The sequence below is a fragment of the Phoca vitulina genome, unplaced genomic scaffold (genome assembly GCF_004348235.1).
Source record: "Phoca vitulina isolate PV1807 unplaced genomic scaffold, GSC_HSeal_1.0 scaffold9, whole genome shotgun sequence".
In the NCBI taxonomy this organism is placed as follows: domain Eukaryota; kingdom Metazoa; phylum Chordata; class Mammalia; order Carnivora; family Phocidae; genus Phoca; species Phoca vitulina.
This window is the reverse complement of record NW_022589712.1, coordinates 63,990,005-63,996,365: the sequence shown is the minus strand read 5'-3', so window position 1 is coordinate 63,996,365 and position 6,361 is coordinate 63,990,005. Positions and strand designations below refer to the sequence as shown.

General features: G+C 34.3%; 1 pseudogene; it reads right to left on the bottom strand.

Annotated features, from left to right (window-relative positions):
• Positions 1-785: 785 nt before the first annotated feature.
• On the bottom strand, positions 786-1,078 carry LOC116634287 (annotated as a pseudogene).
• Positions 1,079-6,361: the final 5,283 nt, after the last annotated feature.

The following is a 6,361-nucleotide window of genomic DNA, read 5'->3' as shown; positions in this document are numbered from 1 at the left end:
GCCCATTCCTTTTTATGGCTGAGTAATATTCCATTACACACACACACACACACACACACACACACACACACACACACAATACCACACCTTCTTTATACATTCATCTGTTGATGGGTACTTGGGTTTCTTGCTTAGTTTGGCTATTGTAAACAGTGCTACAATAAACATAGGAGTACATATATCATTTCAAATTGTGTTTTTGTTTTCTTTGGGTAAGTACCCAGTAGTAGAATTACTGGATCATATGGTATTTCTATTTTTAAGTTTTTGAGAAACTTCCCTACTGTTTCCCATAGTGGCTAGATCAATTTACATTCTTACCAAGAGTGTGTGAGAGTTCCTTTTTCTTCACAACCTCACCAATACTTGTTTCTTGTTTTTTTGATTCTAGCCATTCTGATAGGCATAAGGTGATATTTCCTTGTGGTTTTGATTTGCATTTCTCTGAGGATTGGTGATGTTGAGCATCTTTTCATGTACCTGTTGGACATGTGTTATGTTTCCTTTGGGAAAATATTCAGGTCCTCCGCCACTTTAATTTAATTATTTTTTCTTTTGGTGTTGAGTTAGTTCATTATACATTTTGGATATTAACTGATATCAGAAATAGCATTTGCAAACATTTTCTCCCATTCAGTAGGTTGCCTTTTCATTTTGTGGGTGGTTTCCTTTGTCATGCAAAAACCTTTTTGGGGGTGTAGTCTCAATAGTTTATATTGGCTTTTGTTTTTCTTTTCTTTTTTTTGTTACATAAATTAACCTATTTATTATAGGCTAGCAATGTTTCAAATGGTGAAACTTCTGGGGTCTTTCAACTCCTTCAGTCTTCTGATGGCAGACTTCACTGTGACAGCAGAAGTGGTGTTGTAGGTCCAGGTGCCACCAGCGATGGTTTTCATGCAGGAGCCACAATGCCAGATCCCCACAGCTTGTCTTTTCATCTTGGTTTTGCCACAGAAGGAGCAAGTGTACTTGGCATGCTGGCTTATTTCAATCTTCTTCACCATTTTCCTGAGGGAGGCACCATAACGGTCCCATATTTACCCACGATTCTGACCTTCTTGGTGCGTTTAGCCATGTCGCCGCAAACTAGGTCTCGGCTTTTGTTTTTCTTGTCTGAGGAGGTATATCTAGAAAAATGTTGCGACAGCTGATGTCAAAGAAGTTACTGCCTGTGTTTTCTTCTAGGAGTTTTACGGTTTTATGTTTCACGTTTAGGAATCCACTCTGAGTTTATTTTTGTGTATATTGTAAGAAAGTGATCTAGTTTCATTCTTTTGCATGTAGTTGTCCAGTTTTCCTAGCACCATTTGTTGAAGAGACTGTCTTTTCCCCATTGCATATTCTAGCCTCCTTTGTCATAGATTATTTGACCATATAAACATAGGTTTATTTCTGGGGTCTCTATTTTGTTCCATTGACCTGTGTGTCTACTTTTTGCCAGTACCATGCTGTCTTGATTAGCATAGCTTTGTAGTGTATCTTAAAATTGGGGATTTTGATACCTCCACCTTTGTTCTGCCTTCTCAAAATTGCTTTCACTATTCAAGCTCTTTTACAGTTCCATACAAATTTTAGTATTATTTGTTCTAGTTCTGTGAAAAATGCCATTGGAATTTTGATACTTATTGCATCATATAGATTGTTTGGGGTAGTATGGATCTTTTAATAATGTTAATTCTTCCAACTCATGAGCATGGAATATCTTTACATTGTTTGTGTTGTCTTCAATTTTTTTCACCAGTGTTTTATAGTTTTCAGAGTATAGTAGACTGTCTATTCTAATCAACAGGTACATAAACTTTCCTATAACCATAGTATCTTAATTGATAATAACCACTCACTAAGTATTAAAATCAGTAAACCTTGGAACATTTTTCTTTTTCATTTTTTTTTAGTCTAGCTCATTTGTCTTTCCATATAACTTTTAGGATCATCTTGTCAATATCTACAGAAATTCTTCCTGGGGAATTAATTAATTTTAATTAGTTTTCTTCTTTACTTATATAAGTATCAAATGCTCTAAACTTCCCCATATGCTCGTGATTTTCTGATTCCACAGTTGGAATTGCATTAAATCTAAAGATCAGTTAGGGGAAAATTGACATATTAAAAATGTTGGGTTTCCAATTCATGGACACTGAATTTGTCTCCAGTTATTTAATTTTTCTTTGAATTTTATATTTTTTTTTATAATTTTCCATATACACATCCTGCAAATGTTTTGTTAGACTTATGCCTAAGTATTTCATTTGCTAGGTTATTATAAATTGTATTTTTTGTTTCAAATATCTATTGAGAATGTGTAGACACATGATTGTTATTTATATGTTAACCTTTTATATGTCAACATTGGCAAACTCACTTATTAATTCTAGGATCTGTTTTATAGAATCCTTGGGATTTTCTATATAGGTAATCATAACACCTATGAAAAGGAATAGTTATATATTTTCCTTTCAATCTCTACTTTTTAAAACTGATCTTTTAAATATGTCTTGCTTTAATGGACTTGCTAGGACTCACAATAACTAGATATGTTGACAATAAGTATCCTTACCTTGTTCCCAATCTAAGGCAAAAGCATTCAATTTTTCATCATTAAGTATTGTTAGCTTTGGTTTTTGTTTTTGTTGTTTGGTTTTGTTTTAAAGAATATATGTGGAAAATAATCAATAGAACTAAAAAGCAACCCATGGAATGGGAGAAGATATTTGCAAATGACATATCTGGTAAAGGGTTAGTATCCAAAATCTATAAAGAACTTATCAAACTTAACACCCCAAAAACAAATAATGCAGTTAAGAAATGGGCAGAAGACATAAATAGATATTTTTCCAAAGAAGACATAGAGATGGCCAACAGACACATAAAAAGATGCTCAGCATCACTCATCATCAGGGAAATGAGAATGGAAACCATGGTGAGACACCACCACATTACACCTGTCAGAATGGCTAAAATTAACAACACAGGAAACAACAGATGTTGGCAAAGATGTGGAGAAAGGGGAACCCCCTTACACCATTGGTGGGAATGCAAACTCGTGCAGCCACTCTGGAATATGGTATGGAGTTTCCTCAAAAAGTTAAAAATAGAACTACCCTAGGATCCAGCAACGGCACTATTAGATATTTGCCCAAAGGACAGAAACATACTGATTCAAGGGGCACATGCACCCCAATATTTATAGAAGCATTATCAACAATAGCCAAATTATGGAAAGAGCCCAAATGTCCATCGACTGATGAATGGATAAAGAAGTGGTGGTTTATATATAATATATATATGCACAATGGAATATTATTCAGCTATCAAGAAGAATGAAATCCTGGACACCTGGGTGGCTCAGTTGGTTAAGCGACTGCCTTCGGCTCAGGTCATGATCCTGGAGTCCCTGGATCGAGTCCCGCATCAGGCTCCCTGCTCGGCGGGGAGTCTGCTTCTCCCTCTGACCCTCCCCCCTCTCATGTGCTCTCTCTCATTCTCTCTCTCTCAAATAAATAAATAAAAATCTTAAAAAAAAAAAAAAAAAAAGAATGAAATCCTGCCATTTGCAAGGATGTGGATAGAGCTAGAGTGTATAATGCTAAGCAAAATATGTCAGTCAGAGAAAGACAAATATTATATGATTTCACTTATATGTGCACTTTAAGAAACCAAACAGATGGACATAAGATAAGAGAAAAAAAAAAAAAAAAAAAAAAAGGAGAAAAACAATAAGAGACCTCTTTTTTTTTATGTTTTATTCATTATTTTATTGGGAAAGGCTCTAGAATTTTGTCATTATGTATAATACTTGCTGTAGGTTCCGGGTAGACATTCTTCTTTTTTATTTCATCATGAAAGACTCTTAACTATAGAGAACAAACTGAGGGTTGCTGGAGGGGAGGTGGCTGGGGGATGGACTAAATGGCTATTTAGGAGTGTACTAATTGTGAGGAGCACTGGGTGTTATATGTAAGTGATGAGTCACTAAATTCTACTCCTGAAACCAATATTACACGATATGTTAACTAACTAGAATTTAAATACTTGAAAATATAAAAGATGTGGAATTTTTTCAATTTTTTACCTTAATTGATATTACTCCATATTTTCCCCTTATTTCTGCTAATTTGGTGAATTATATTGTTTAATTTCAAATGTTAAAACAGCCTCCCATTACTTTCCAGTATGACCCATATTTGCTTATCACACATCATCCTTTATTTCTCAACTCCCATATATTGAGTTAGTTTTGTACATTATTCTCTGTATAATTTCCAAAATACCTTGTTACTAATTTTGTTGTGACAGTCAGTTATCCTTTAAAGATTTTTTAAAAATATATTTTATATTTATCTTAATTTTAAAAAAATTTCTGTTGCTTTCATTGTGTTATATTTATGGCATTGATCCAAATTTACATTTGATATCATGCCCCTTGCTTTTCCTTATAAGACAGTTCTGAAGATAATTGGAAGACATATTCTCTAGGGTTTGTTCATCTAAAATGTATTTGACTTGGGGCGTCTGGGTGGTTCAGTCGTTAAGTGTCTGCCTTCTGCTCAGGTCATGATCCCAGGGTCCTGGGATCGAGCCCCACATTGGGCTCCCTGCTCCGCGGGATTCCTTCTTCTCCCTCTACCAGTCCCCCTGCTTGTGTTCCCTCTCTCGCTGTGTCTTTCTCTGTTGAATATATAAATAAAATCTTTTTTAAAAAATAAAATAAATAAAATGTATTTGACTTCAGTTTTAAAAAATATATTTTATTGGGTATAAAATTTGGGGTTGTCAGTTATTTTTAAAGTGTTTTTAATGTGTCACTCCATTGTCCTCTGTAGTTTTTGTTTGTTTTACCAAAAGCCTGCTGTATTTCAAATTTTATGTTTCCTTCTGACTGTCTTAAATATTTTCTCTTTATTGTTAGAGTTAGCAGTTTAACTATGTGTGTATATGTGTGTGTGTGTTTTATGCCATTATGTTTTCAAATATTTCTTCTGTCCTCTTCCTTCACTCCTTTCCTATTATGACTTCAATTTCACATAAGTTAGACCATTTAATATTGTTCCACATCTCCTAGATGCTGTATTCTGAATTATTTTAAATTATTCTCTTTTTTTGCATTTATTTGGATAATTTCTCTTAACTACAGTTCTTATTTTGGCTGTGTACAATCTGTTGAAAATACTGTCAAAGGAATTGTTTGTATATATGTATATTTTTGGTAACATTTCCATTTAACTCATTATTCTTTTTTCCCTCTCTTTTCTGTACTTTTATCTTGTTGTCCTTTCAAAGTAGCACCTTTTAAAATATTTATTATGGTGTTTAAAGTCCTTGTATAATAGTTCTAACAATTTGATTATTTATAGGCCCATTTTTGTCAGCTGTGTGTTTTACTGACAATTTGTTGTTACTTCTCGATTTGATTTTTTGGAGAGTTTTTATTGAATAATGGGTACTTTATGCTAAGGAATATTAGATACTGCAGTAAATAAAATTTATGCCTCTTAGGCTCTTGGTGTGGGGGACTTAATTACGTGAATAATTGAGCTACATTTGATTTTTATTATTGCCATAATTACTTCAGCACATCTCAAACTTCAAATTCCTTCAGTGACAGAATGCTAATAATTTATTCTTAGTGTTTTACCCTCTATAAGCCCTATATGCCTGCTTCACAATGCTGGTTTTTTTCCATACTCTTGTCCCTTACCCAGCTGTAGATTGCCATAGAGTTTTACTCAGTTCAAGTATAGTGTTAAGGACAGGATCATTCTCAGTTTTCTCACTCTATGCCTCAGTCTTAGACAGGCACCGTATTCCTCAGCCTCAGTGACAGAACTTTCTTAGCATTCCTACTCCTCCTTTCTATGGCAATCAACCTCTTTCTTGTATCTATGGAAGATCTTGGGTGGAAACTAAGTTTACATATTATTTCAAAGTAGTAGTTAAACTCTGTCTTTTGGTAGTGTACAATCCTTGGCCCAAGTGGATTTTTACCCCTTTTCTAGTAGTAGACAACTTGGTTTTTCTCCTTCTCCAAGGTAGTCCATAATCTCTTGGGCTCTTTTGTTGGGAGGTTTTCCTGCTACTTCTACAGTAGCTTAAGAATTTATTTAATAAAAAATGTAGGGTCTGGAATATGGTGAGATTTGGTGTCTGTGCACTACTTTGAGGGTTAACCAAGTTTCCTGATCTGCCCCCAATATTTCTTGAGAACATCTGGTATTAATCCAAGTTAAGAAGCTTGTAAGAGTTAGGAGACAATTCTCCATGTGGAGGAAACATGTAAAGGTGGCAGTAATTATCTTTTATCATTCATAACTGCCTATGAAGCCTTCCTTCAGAAGGAAAATGTCATAGTGCAGTTCTC